The following is a 13,391-nucleotide window of genomic DNA, read 5'->3' on the forward strand; positions in this document are numbered from 1 at the left end:
CAGCCTCCTGCCTGTGTGCAGAGTGCCTCAGGGGCTTGGAGCCAGACAGCCTGGGCCTCAAGCAGGTCTCTACCATTTACCGTGGGACCTGGGGCAGGTTTCTTACCCTGTCTTCTCACCTATACAATGGAGATCTTTAAAAGTATCTACCCAGGGGCAGAACCAGGTTTTAGGAGCTACAGTTCAGAAAGTAGGAAGTTATTTGCAAAGACAAGCAATTGTGGGCACCCACAGCTAGGCCTTCAGGAACTCTGGAGGTGGCCATACAAGTGGAGAAGAGCTACATGGTAAATCTACCTGTATACCTAGCACAGAAACTTTTTACAGGGATTAAATGAGATAATACAAGTAAAGCATAAAGTCAAGCATCCAGCATGCAATGAGTGCTGTATGAACTTGACTATCACGAATATTAATAGTGAAACAAAATTATACAGAAGAGCAAATGGCATAAACCCATTTACTTTATCTCAAACTATCAGAGCAAAGGAGGAGGCTCCTTTGGGCTTTGAAAGAAATTTTTGATGGGTGGGGAGATGAATATTTATTTACACAGCAAGTTCCTATAATGAGTTGAAAAGCCCCCAATTGAAAAGCCCCTAAACCCATATTTAGGGGAGCAATTGCTATCAGAAGGGTTTTGTTGGTTTCCTGTAAATATCTTAGAAAACTAAACACAGATCCCAAACCCTCTCAGTGGCCCAGATTAACAAGTACCTCATGTCCTGAATTTAAGAAAAGGTGGGCAAAGTAATCACATTACTGGCTCCAGACACAAACATGAATGCAATGAAGCTTCCTTAACTTGCCAGATTCTCTGAAATCCCAGGTGTTAAAAGTCCTGTGTTATTCCAGAGGACAATCTCATGACAGAAACAGAAACTGCCATTTCCTTGTGATTTGTTATTCTGGGATAATGCTAACGTGTGTGTGTGAGTGTGTGTGTCTGGGATAAGGCTAGTGTGTGTGTGTGTGTGTGTGTTGGGATAATGCTAACTTGTGTGGTATGTGTGTATGTGTGTGTCTGGGGTAACACACTTGTGTGTATGTGTATGTGCATGCACACATGTGAATGTACACTTTTCTCCCCTGCCATTTTGTTGTGATTTGTTGTTCTGGGGTAATGCTAACGTGTGTGTGTGTGTGTGTGTGTGTGTGTGTGTGTGTATGTATGCGCACACATAAGTGTGCACTTCTTCTCCCCTGAGTCTCTCCCCACTCCCACTTCAGCCAGATGTTAACAGCACATCTGCCCCTTTAAGAGAGAAAGGCTGAAGCGTTTACATTAAATCGGTATTTCTCTGGGAATTAGATCCAAATCCATCCCAAGTTGCCTAAAATATATTCGGCTGCCCCAAATCCCCAGATTACAAACAATATTCCAACCCAACTACTATGAAATCTGTCAGACTTAACAGATGGCCTAGGAGGACCCTGACTGTCAGGATCAATTCTGCTCATCCCATCACCCCTGCTCCCAAACAGAAAAGAATTCACAGGACAGGGAGGCCCCAGGCAGACAGGAACAGAGAGACAGAGCGCGTGTGCCGAAGAGAAAGTTCTTCCATTCCGTCATGAGGAGTGAGGGGTAAGATTCTGAACCTCTCACTATTAACAAAGTTTTAAAATTAAAGACTCATTAAACTGAAAGAAAAACAGGCAGTCAATATTTGTCGACGATTTCAGTTTACTGGTGCTGACTTATGTTCAGGAACACTGTGAGAGTTCAAGAAAATGAAACTGCTTCATCATTATTTTGATGACTGAAGACACTGTAACACCTAAAGAAACCTCTTACACAAATACTGCCATACTACTGAAAATGACTTTTAAATAAAGTTGCTAGCCATGATCCACAGTCACTTTCCACACTTAGCATACATCAGATGAATGGCTGACATTTACTCAAGTTACCTGAAATCTCACATAAATAAATATGTATTTGAACAAAATCAAGTGTTATGATCCTGCTAAGAAGAGGAGGCCTCTGAAAGCCATACTTCAATCATAAAATGCAATCAGCTTACCTACTTTCTCCTTGTGAAGTGTGTCTGGAAGCATCAGGTCAGGGCAGAGGAGTTACTACGGGACAGTGTGATGCTTGCGGGTGCCAGGGCAGGTTCCCTTGACAGGCTTTCTACAAACCCCCAACCCCTGAAGAAAAAGGATTGAACCCTAGCTTTCAATTTTCCTTCAGAAAGACAGAAAAATAGAAAGCTCCACCGAGGACAGATATTATATATAGAAAACAACTGGAGTTAAAATTGGACTCTTCTTCCTGCCCATTTCCTCGAGGAAACGCATAGCCCCACCCAGCCTTGTACATAATACTACACTTCTTCATGGGTCCTGGGTATGCAGACTCCAAATAAGACACAAGCTGCTAAGAGCAGGAGCAGGTTCCTCACCAAAGGAGGAAGCCTTGGATGCCAGCAATTAGCACGAAGGAGACATGAACGCCATATTAAAGGAGAAAAGACCAATGGTCTGACCTTTACTCAGGATGCTGAGCCCACTCCACAGACCTGGGGATAACGTCCAACCATGTGTTATTAGTAAGGATACTCCCCAAAGGCCACCTCTCAGCTCTGCTTCTCCTAGGCTGGGCCTGACGGATTTTCTGTAATTATTTAGGGTGAGATGACTTGGCTCTTGGAGCTGCACAAAATGAAAAGTGCCATGTAAACTTTCAATTGTTTCACAGTAAAGATGGGGTCTATTTTTGTTTTTGTTTTTAAATCAATTCCAGGAACAAAACAAAACTCTTCATTCTTCCTTTCACTTTCCATTTTGGGTTCTTCAAAAGTATGAGTTTAGTACACATGAGAAATGAATCAAACAGGAATTCTCCTCTAAATAAAAACAGCAGCTTCCTTTTTAACGTAGATTCTAATTCTAGTCAGTTCAGTCGCTCAGTCGTGTCCAACTCTTTGCGACCCCATGAATTGCAGCACACCAGTAACCAAACACATATACACCATGGTACTTCCTGAAAGGAATTCCTAAATAAACTTATATATGACTCAGCTTGCCAGTGGATTCGTTTCTTCAACACATTTATTATGAGAAAAGTAAATGACCTTCAGAGAAAAAGTATCTTTAAATAGAATTCAGCACTTGAGAATTAAAAGGATCCAATAATACTTAGAGAAACTGGGTGAAGGGAGTACAATAAAATGGTGAGCACGGATTTGACGGTCTTGGCATTTGAGAGCAGGCCGTATGGGAAACTCTCCCGGCCCACGTCCTCTCCCCAACAGGAGTACACATGGAGAGTCAGGCCTCGGAGAAGCACATCTTCACTTACAGTGCAAAGACGTGTCTCTGCCTGGGCATGGAATCTGCTGCAGAAAACCATTTTGATAAAAAGAACTTCAGACTTCTACTTCCACAGGAAAAAAAACAGTTCTGTGGGGCCATCCTTTTACTGCAACTATGCAGAAGCAGAAAGAACCAGAATCTGAACACTCTGCTCACTTTACTTAATTTTAGCAACCATAAGACTCTGGCAGGGTCTGCCAGACTGTTTGGGAGCCCAGGAGACGAAGGCAGCATGAGCGAGGCTCCTACAACCATGTGCTTGGGGCCCTGACCTGAGCAGGCTGGACTTCCCCGTGTTCATGGGGGAATTCTACAACAGGGCAAGATGCAGGTGGCAGTACCCACTTTTCAGTCTCTGATCTACCTAAGAGGGTATGAGATGGCAGCTTATAGGGGCAGGATACTTGATCTTGGATTTGAGATGACACTGCTGCAGTTACTGCATAAACCGAGGACACTAATAATCTAGAATGCAAATGTCAACCAATCCCAGAGCTGCTGGCAGCTGACAGGAACACTCCGAGGAGGCCGTGTAGTTCAGGAGGGCAGGCTCTGGAACCAGACTCCTTGCTCCAATCTCACCTGTGTTGTTAACTAGCTATGTGACTTTGGACAGGTCACTTAACTTTTCTGTCTCTACGTCATCATCTGAAAAATGGGGACAATTACGTTTAAGGCTATTGAGGAGTGAAGGGTTCATTATGCTAATGAATTAGTGCTTAGGATGAGGCTAGGCATACAGCTGAACGCTATATATTATTTTCATTATAAGCATTGCCAACTATAGATATTATAATTTCCTAAGTGAGGCGCTCTCTGTGCCAGCAATAACACACTGAGCTTAAGCCCAAGTTCAAGACAGAGCAGAAGAAGAGCCACCAAACACTCGGAGAAGAGAAGCAAGCTCCCCCCAGAGCTGATCTTGTGTCTTCAGTGGGACCATGTGGGGGCTGGGTTGAGAGGCTGGTCCAGGAGGAGGGTGTTCCCGAAGGGTCCATTCCCAGAAGACTGCATTTATAATGAAGCTTAAAAAATAAGAAGCCAGAATGTGTACATTAAAATAAAAGAAATGAGAGCCTGAAATTAAGCTGTATTCACTCTGACACATTTTTTTTAAAAATTGGGAAGAAAAGTAGTAAAGGGGGCTCCTAGAGAGCCCTTGGGGGCTTCATTAAACACTTGCTAATTGACTGAAATTGCCTGTTCAAAGAGAACTTGGAGATGTATATGCCTTCTGGGAATAACTCTTTTGAGTATACAATTCATTGAGTATCTGGCTTCTTAATAGGAATCACAGAATACAGTTTATATGTAAGTTAAATATCTAATTGGTATAAATATATTACTCAGCTCACTGAGGCAAAAATGTGAACATTTTACTTCTTTTTAATGAGTACAATTTTGGCCATCAGATTTAAAGCTAACACCACAGAAATGTTTGAGCAGCATATTCAAAGATATTTTAATAAAATTTAGGTACATCCACTGACATCATGTACCACATGACGGGGATATAAATAGGCACAATCCATGAAGATCTGCTGTTTATTTATCTTAACATCCTTAACGTACTTTTAATGGAGAAATCCAATTAAAAACTTGCAAACTAGGAAAACTGGTGCCTCCAGATTTAGGAGGTCATAAAACTACCTAATATTATTTCTGCCAAGGAAAATTCAAGTTAAAGTTCAAATCTACAGAAGAGTCATTTACGTTAAATGATAGCTGTTCACCAAGGAAGAGGGGAAAAGTGGTTTGGCAACACAGAGGTTTCTGGCTAGTTATAGAGAAGGCACAGGAACACAAGTGGGCTACTAGAAGGTGTCCGAGAAATAAAATGGGGCTTTCTCACAGCTCAGTCTCAGCTCCACTGTAACTTCCAACTGAATCAGAAATTTCCAAGTCTCTCAACGCCAAGGCAGGCAGGAGTTTTGATGTGTGTTGGCTGGATGCAAAATATTGCTGGTGATTTAATTTCTTCTAAGGCAAGAGCCTGGCGTGCTGCAATTCATGCGGCCGCAAAGAGTCGGACACGTCTGAGCGACTGGACTGAACTGAACTGAAGGCAAGAGCAATGAAAAACAATCAGGGTCTTCTCATGCTTGAGGTGTCAGAATTGAATTATTTTCCTGCTGTTGCAACAGCAGAAAAATAATTCCCGTGCATTGAGTAAGATGGAAAGGGGGGTAGGTATAAACTAAAGGAGGCCTTCAGAGGTGAAGGAAGGTAGTACGCTTTGTAGATTTTCCCTCCTTTAACAGTAATAGAAAAGTTCAAATATTTCTGGCTGTTAGACTGGCATCAGACAGACATCAAGAATGCAGCTGTATTTGGCTGCCCATATAGCATCAGCAGCAGTCACAGTAACATACACTCAACCTCACAGTTATTTAAGTTTAAAAAGCAGGCAATGCAAGAATTACAAAGCTCTGGGGTAGGGACAGCTGGGTAGTTTAGACTATAAAATGTAGTAAAATATCCATTTACGTTTCAATGCCTATCACTGCCTACTAATGTAGACATTCTTAAATCAGGCTGATGCGCTTTTGGCGCTTTCAGAAATGGCAGTACATGTGGTGTGGGGGGTGGTGGGGATGTTTGTTTTGGAAACAAAACAATTATATCTCATACAACTGAACACTGGGAAATAAAGAGAAAAAAGCCACCCATACAATCACTTCCCACAACTGATTATTAGCATTTTGTATATTTCATTTCAGTCTTTTTCTTTTTTCTATGAAGGCAGTTAAACGTAGCACATGAAAAACTCAGTTTGGCATTTCATTCTCTCTTCTTCAACTCCTTGCTAAAGCTGTTAAAACCTGGTCACTTAAGTAAAACCAGATTTTGCTCACAGATTTCTCCCAACCTTAAGGTTTTGTGGTCATGGTTGTTTGTTTTTAATTCAAAAACAAAGGCTGATAATGCTGAGTTGAAAAGTACAGACAAAGCCAGGAGATTAGAAAAAACCTATCCACACATTTCTGGAACTCGGGAGTTGCCCAGTGTTTGCCCTCCCGGGGGTGTGGGGAGGACACCAACCAGTTCCAACTAGGGTTTGCCTCTGTCTCAAGGTGATGGCATGTGGCAACAGGAAAAGACTCAGGGTTTCAAATTAATAACAAAATCACAGTTTCAATTTTTGTTAAATAGCCATTTAGAACTTAAAACACATGTTCCGGGGAAACAGTACAAGAAAGTGGTTGGGGAATACTTCTACAAAACCTACTTAAATTCATGTAGCTTAAAACAAAGGTCGCACAGATGAACCTATTTGCAGGGCGGCAACAGAGATGCAGAGGAAACAGAATTGTGAACACAGCAGGGGAAGGATAGAGTGGGGATGAATTGAGAAAGTAGCACTGAAACATACACATTGAGTTCAGTTCAGTTGCCAAGTCGTGTCTGACTCTTTGCGACTCCATGAATCGCAGCACGCCAGGCCTCCCTGTCCATCACCAGCTCCCGGAGTTCACTCAAACTCATGTCCATCGAGTCGGTGATGCCATCCAGCCATCTCAGCCTCTGTCGTCCCCTTCTCCTCCTGCCCCCAATCCCTCCCAGCATCAGAGTCTTTTCCAATGAGTCAACTCTTCACATGAGGTGGCCAAAGTACTGGAGTTTCAGCTTTAGCATCAGTCCTTCCAATGAACACCCAGAACTGGTCTCCTTTAGGATGGACTGGTCGGACGTCCTTGCAGTCCAAGGGACTCTCAAGAGTCTTCTACAGCACCACAGTTCAAAAGCATCAATTCTTCGGCACTCAGCTGTCTTCACAGTCCAACTCTCACATCCATACATGACTACTGGAAAAGCCATAGCCTTGACTAGACAGACCTTTGTTGGCAAAGTAATGTCTCTGCTTTTCAATATGCTATCTAGGTTGGTCATAACTTTCCTTCCAAGGAGTAAGCGTCTTTTAATTTCATGGCTGCAGTCACCATCTGCAGTGATTTTGGAGCCCAAAAAATAAAGTCTGACACTGTTTCCACTGTTTCCCCATCTATTTCCCATGAAGTGATGGGACCAGATGCCATGATCCTAGTTTTCTGAATACTGAGCTTTAAGTCAACTTTTTCACTCTCCTCTTTCACTTTCATCAAGAGGCTTTTTAGTTTCTCTTCACTTTCTGCCATAAGGGTGTTGTCATCTGCATATCTGAGGTTATTGATATTTCTCCCGGCAATCTTGATTCCAGCTTGTGCTTCTTCCAGTCCAGCGTTTCTCATGATGTACTCTGCATATAAGTTAAATAAGCAGGGTGACAATATACAGTACTCCTTGATGTACTCCTTTTCCTATTTGGAACCAGTCTGTTGTTCGATGTCCAGTTCTAACTGTTGCTTCCTGACCTGCATACAGATTTCTCGAGAGGCAGGTCAGGTGGTCTGGTATTCCCATCTCTTTTAGAATCTTCCACAGTTTATTGTGATCCACACAGTCAAAGGCTTTGGCATAGTCAATAAAGCAGAAATTGATGTTTTTCTGGAACTCTCTTGCTTTTTCTATGATCCAGCAGATGTTGGCAATTTGAACTCTGGTTCCTCTGCCTTTTCTAAAACCAGCTTGAACATCTGGAAGTTCACAGTTCATGTGTTGCTGAAGCCTGGCTTGGAGAATTTTGAGCATTACTTTACTAGCGTGTGAGATGAGTGCAATTGTGCGGTAGTTTGAACATTCTTTGGCATTGCCTTTCTTTGGGATTGGAATGAAAACTGACCTTTTCCAGTCCTGTGGCCACTGAAACATACACATTACCGTATGTAAAACAGAAAGCCAGTGGGAATTTGCTGTATGATGCAGGGAGCTTAACCCAGTGTTCTGTGACAACCTACAGGGATAGGATGAGGTGGGGGGTGGGAGGGAAGTTCAAGAGGGAAGGGACATATAATACTTACGGCTGATTCATGTTGACGTATGGCAGAAACCAGCACAACGCTGTAAAGCAATTATCCTCCAATTAAAAATAAAAATTTAAGAGATGAATAAATAAAGCAAAGGTCTCAAAGGGAATTGTGACAATTCACTGAAGTGTGGAAAGAATATTCATCAATCTATTTATTTCTCACCTCGTCCCATAATACCTAGTTTGTACTTTATAAGGTGCATAAAATTAACACAGGAGAAAAAAAAATTAACACAGGAGGGAAACAATTGCTGAATATGCAGAAATTGGTGACACAAGCTGTAAAATCTCTATTTACTTGCGAAACAGAGACGCTTGGAGACTATTAGTTTATATAGTAACATCAGCGTTGCTCTTGCTTGCTACCGTATCAATAACAAGATTTCTTTATAAAAGTATGTCCTGTATTTCAACTAGGACAACCCCAGGAATAAATCTGTCACTGGAACATCTCATGTTACTGTGAGTCTCTTTCAGAATTAAACTGAGTAATAGGGGCTTGGGACCCCAGAAGGGGGACTCTGAGAGAAAGCAGGACTACTTTCATGAAGCAGTGGTTCTTAATCTCCTTCAGTTCAGCCCCCTCTTAATCTGATAAATGGAATGGGCCTTCCCCTCATACATGTTCAGGGGTTTGATTGATGTACCTGCTGAAACCGCTCATAGATTCCTGGGACCAGTCCTGGGACCAGGACCCCAGGTAGCAGAACGGGGCCTCAGCCACAACTAGACAGGACCTTGGCGGTCAAGTCCAGATGGGGTGGGGATGAAGGCCCAGCACACCCAAATGCAGCATATTTGTGGCAGATCCTCTGCGGGGAGACGGCCCATGTGGATGGAGCCTCAATTTGGGAGGCTCATCTTAGTCAACCACAGCATATATACTCATTTGTCACACACACACACACACATGCACACGCGCGCGCGCACACACACACACACACACACACACTTCTCATCTGTCAGCTTTCCCACAGTGAGCTGCCACCTCCTCTCTGGGTGAAATCCAAAGACCGAAGACAGATTCCTGGCTCCAGGCCAGGTACTACCAGTTTCTGATCATTACCTGGTCTCCTATTTCCAACTCAGTTTAGGTGATGGATTCTTCACATGGAGCCCAGGTTGAGCCTTAAGACACAAACCCCTTCAGGTCATTCATTATATTGTTTGTATCCTCCAATGGCTCCTCTCTGCCTGCTTTAAAAACGCCAAATCCCACTTTCTGGCTTCCTGTTGTGCAAATTTAATCTTCACAAAGTGACTATACTTTCCACGTATGAAGCAGAGAATGGTGGGGAGTTGTTGTCACTGCCCGGCCCTTCAGTGTGGTTGCCAAAGGGCGGCTGCCTAAGGAAGCACAGCAGGATTCCCCCTCCCCAGGCAGGAGCTGGTCTGGGGTTGGAACCTGACCCAAGTGGACCTCCCCTGAGCCCCATGTGCACGAGCACAATGAACGAACAGAAGGGTAGAGAGTTAGGCCCACATAGAACACCGGGGCCTCAGGGGTTAGCCAAGGGCACTCCTAGATGTACAAGTTATATGAGCTCATTTCATTGTTGTTGTTTTAGTCTAATTTGGAATAGGTTCGAACTTTCAATTGAAATAAATCTAGAACTTAAACCATATTGAACTGACCTGCCTGTGACAGATGTGCCATCTGTTTATAAGGCTAAAAGAGAAAATATGTCCAGATCGTTGAACAAAACAGGATGGAAGGATGTCACACGAGCCCCATACTCCATATAGCTTCACAGAGCCGCCTTCCTCCTACAGCTGATTTTATAGTTCAGCGGGACTTTTTACCGTAAGGACAGTTACAGTGGAAACTGCCTGGATATCACATTTCCCTTCCTCAGAAAACTGAATGCTAACTGAAACAGTTTCCAGCCCTCTAGCTTACACTCGACTCAGAGCGAGCTGGGGGACTTCACTCACACAGAGCACCAGCTGCCGCAGAGGAGCACACGGCTGTGTGCGCTACGGTCAACGAGCATCTGCGCTCCGGGAGCCCCAGCCTCAGCCACAGGAGAGCTGAGAACCGGAGCAGGCCCTCACGCACCACTGCAGACAAGCACGACACTTCACAGCGTCTCTACTTCCCTTCTGCCTCGTGGTCTCCAGCTCCTGATAAAGACCCTTGAGTGAGAGGTATGTGGCTTTTCCTAAGCCATCCTCCCCTCAGCCAGCTGCACTTGCATCTGGAGTCACAGAACGTGGACCTAAAAGGCCCTTTAGGGAACAGACCCTCATCCACATACGAGGAACTGGGTCCCAGAGCAGGGAAGAATTCAACTCAGAGAACCACACCAAGGTGGGTGGAGAACCCCGTCCCTGTCCCACAACACTGCTTGCAGGGACGTCTCGTTGCCTCTAGAACACAAGCACCAGCGCCCTGCCAGAGGCTTTGCTTGCCCTGTAAACTGGTTGAATCAGAGACTGAGTAACATCAGTAGGTCATTTAGAAATCCAGTAGAAACACCTTGAATTTCATAATGATAATAGGGTCTGAGTTACACGACATATTGCATATAATTGTATAGAAACTTGACTAACTTCTCTACTTTTCCTTGGAGTGTGATAACACAGGCCTCTGGTTAAACACAGCAGAATGACCATATACTTCTCACCCTACTCACCTCTTCTTTCCAAAGCCATCCCAAACCGTCCAGATGATGGCAAAGTCCACCCCGCCTCCTACTCCCCACAAAAGAGTAAAGAGAAAGGTGAGGGCAAGAGAACAGGAGGTAACACAGCAGAGGAGTCCTTTCAACAAATTTAGGGAGACAAAGCAGGGAGACCTAACTTCCACGCTCTGCTGCAGCCTCTGAAGAACCTACAGAGGCGATTCTGAGAATAAACGGCCCTCACCGAAATCCAGAGGCTCAGGTTGGCAGGCACTGTGTACCGCAGAGCACAGGACATGAGACTGGAAAGCAGAAGACTGCTGGAAACTTTCTTTAGAGAGAGACTGGGCCCTCAGATCTCAACCTTGACCCTTCACAGCTCTAGGGCTGTGACCTCTCACCTAGACCTTCTCCCTTTACAACGAGAACCCCGGGCACAGCGAGCAGTGAGGCTGCAGACCTCAGGCCCTGGCGACACAGTAAGACCTGGATGGAGGGGGAGAAAAGGTGTTTAAACACTTAACGCCTTCTGATCCCTGGGACTCAACTGCTCCTTTCCTTTTCTGAAGTTTTGTTAGTCCATGGAATTCTCCAGGCCAGAATACTGGAGTGGGTAGCCGCTCCCTTCTCCAGGGGATCTTCCCAACCCAGGGATCGAACCGGGGTCTCCTGCATTGCAGGTGGATTCTTTACCAACTGAGCTATCAGTGAAGCCCTGTCAAGTGGCCTACTATATTCTGAAAAGAACCAACACGCCCTCTGTAACCCTTATCATGCAGCCAATACATTCCAGAAGCCCAGGTCTAAAATTGGCTGTCTCTAATCATGTTTTTCTTTTTCTTTTTTTTAATGGGATGGGATCAAGTACTGGCATGATCTAGAACTGATCATGATTTAGAATTTTACTGAATTTACAACAGCCCATTTCCAGTAATGAATAATTATTAACTCACCTGGCCCACAAACCTTCAAAAGACACAGAATAACCAAGAGAACCAAACCTTGGTTTCTGGAAAATCATTCCAAAGCGCTGGCCACACTACTGTTTTTACTCTTCTTTATTTTTAAAGACTACTGATGTCTCCCTCTGATTCCTGAACAGAACTAAGTTACCAACCTCTCGTCTGTCACCCAGGGCCCGGCAGTGGGGCTCCTGGGAGCCCAGTCTCAGTGCTGCCCTACCTTCCACTCATACAGCAGCCAAGTGACCGCACTTGCTGCATCTCTGCATCTCCTTTCCTTGCTTCAGGCTCTACCACCACCTTCCTCTGCTTCTCCAACTCATTCGACACCCAGCTTGACCCACATTTGAGTTCTCTGCATGAAGCTATGCACTGGATTAACATACTAAATACCAGCAACAGTAGGCATGACAAGCCGAGTAAACATACAAAAATCTGATCAGGATGTTTCTTTGGATAGGATATATGGAAATGCTGAAATTATCTAAATCTAAATAGTTGATTCGGACAGATCTGATTACCTAATAAACAAATTTCCAAATGGGAAAATGTCCCCATTACTTGCAAAATGTGTATGTAATATGAATGATGGCCTCAGTTACTGACATACTTTTAACATGTGGAATGATCGTCCATGTTTCCATGAGCTATAGATATTTATAAAATACCCACAGCTAAGTAATCTGCAAGTAGGCTTAAATTAAAACCTACAGGAGGAAAAAAGCCTGGGGCTGCCAGAGAGGGAAGAGATCATTGTCACAGGGACCTTTTAACTCCATGTGCTCCCAGACCGCTGTCTACGAGAAACCCACTTCAGACCAAGGGACACATACAGATTGAAAGTAAGGGGCTGGAAAAAGATATTCCATGCAAATGGAAATTGAAAGAAAGTTGGAATAGCAACATTCATATCATATAAAATAGACATTAAAATAAAGACTGTTTCAAGAGACAAAGAAGGACACTACATAATGATCAGTGAAAGTGAAAGTGAAGTCGCTCAGTCGTGTCTGACTCTTTGCGACCCCGTGGACTGTAACCTATCAGGCTCCTCCGTCCATGAGATTTTCCAGGCAAGAGTGCTGGAGTAGATTGCCATTTCCTTCTCCAGGGGATCTTCCCGACCCAGGAATCGAACCAGGGTCTCCCACATTGTGGGCAGATGCTTTACCGTCTGAGCCACCAGGTACATAATGATAAATCCAGAAAGATATAACAATTATAAATATATATATGCACCCAACACAGGAGCACCTCAAGACATAAGGCAAATGCTAACAACTATAAAAGGGGACATCAACGGTGACACAATAATAGTGGGAGACTTTAACAGCCCACTAATACCCACAGACAGATCATCTGGACAGAAATCAAGCCTTGGTAAATTTAAGAAAACTCAAATTGTATCAAGCTTTTTTTCTGACCACAATGCTGTAAGATTAGGTATCAATTACAGGAAACAAACTGTAGAAAACACAAACACACAGAGGCTAGACAGTAAGCTTCTAAGCAACCAAGAGGTCACTGAAGAAGTAAAAAAATACCTAGAAACAAATGACAATGAAAACATGACAACTA

General features: G+C 43.8%; 1 protein-coding gene across 4 annotated transcripts in view; it reads right to left on the reverse strand.

Annotated features, from left to right (window-relative positions):
* The window catches only part of MCC (MCC regulator of Wnt signaling pathway), a 424,575-nt gene that overhangs the window by 242,751 nt on the left and 168,433 nt on the right, over positions 1–13,391 (reverse strand). The window contains exon 1 of one of the 4 annotated variants that reach the window (XM_086323346.1): positions 2,028–2,047. The exons of the other annotated variants lie outside the window; for them this stretch is intronic. The gene's annotated coding sequence lies outside the window, so the exon portion shown is untranslated. Of the gene's footprint in view, positions 1–2,027; positions 2,048–13,391 lie in introns of those variants that run through there. 4 annotated transcript variants of the gene reach the window in all.

Source organism: Bos grunniens, chromosome 10 (genome assembly GCF_055505025.1).
Source record: "Bos grunniens cultivar Pamir isolate PY7600 chromosome 10, Bosgru_T2T1.0, whole genome shotgun sequence".
NCBI lineage: Eukaryota > Metazoa > Chordata > Mammalia > Artiodactyla > Bovidae > Bos > Bos grunniens.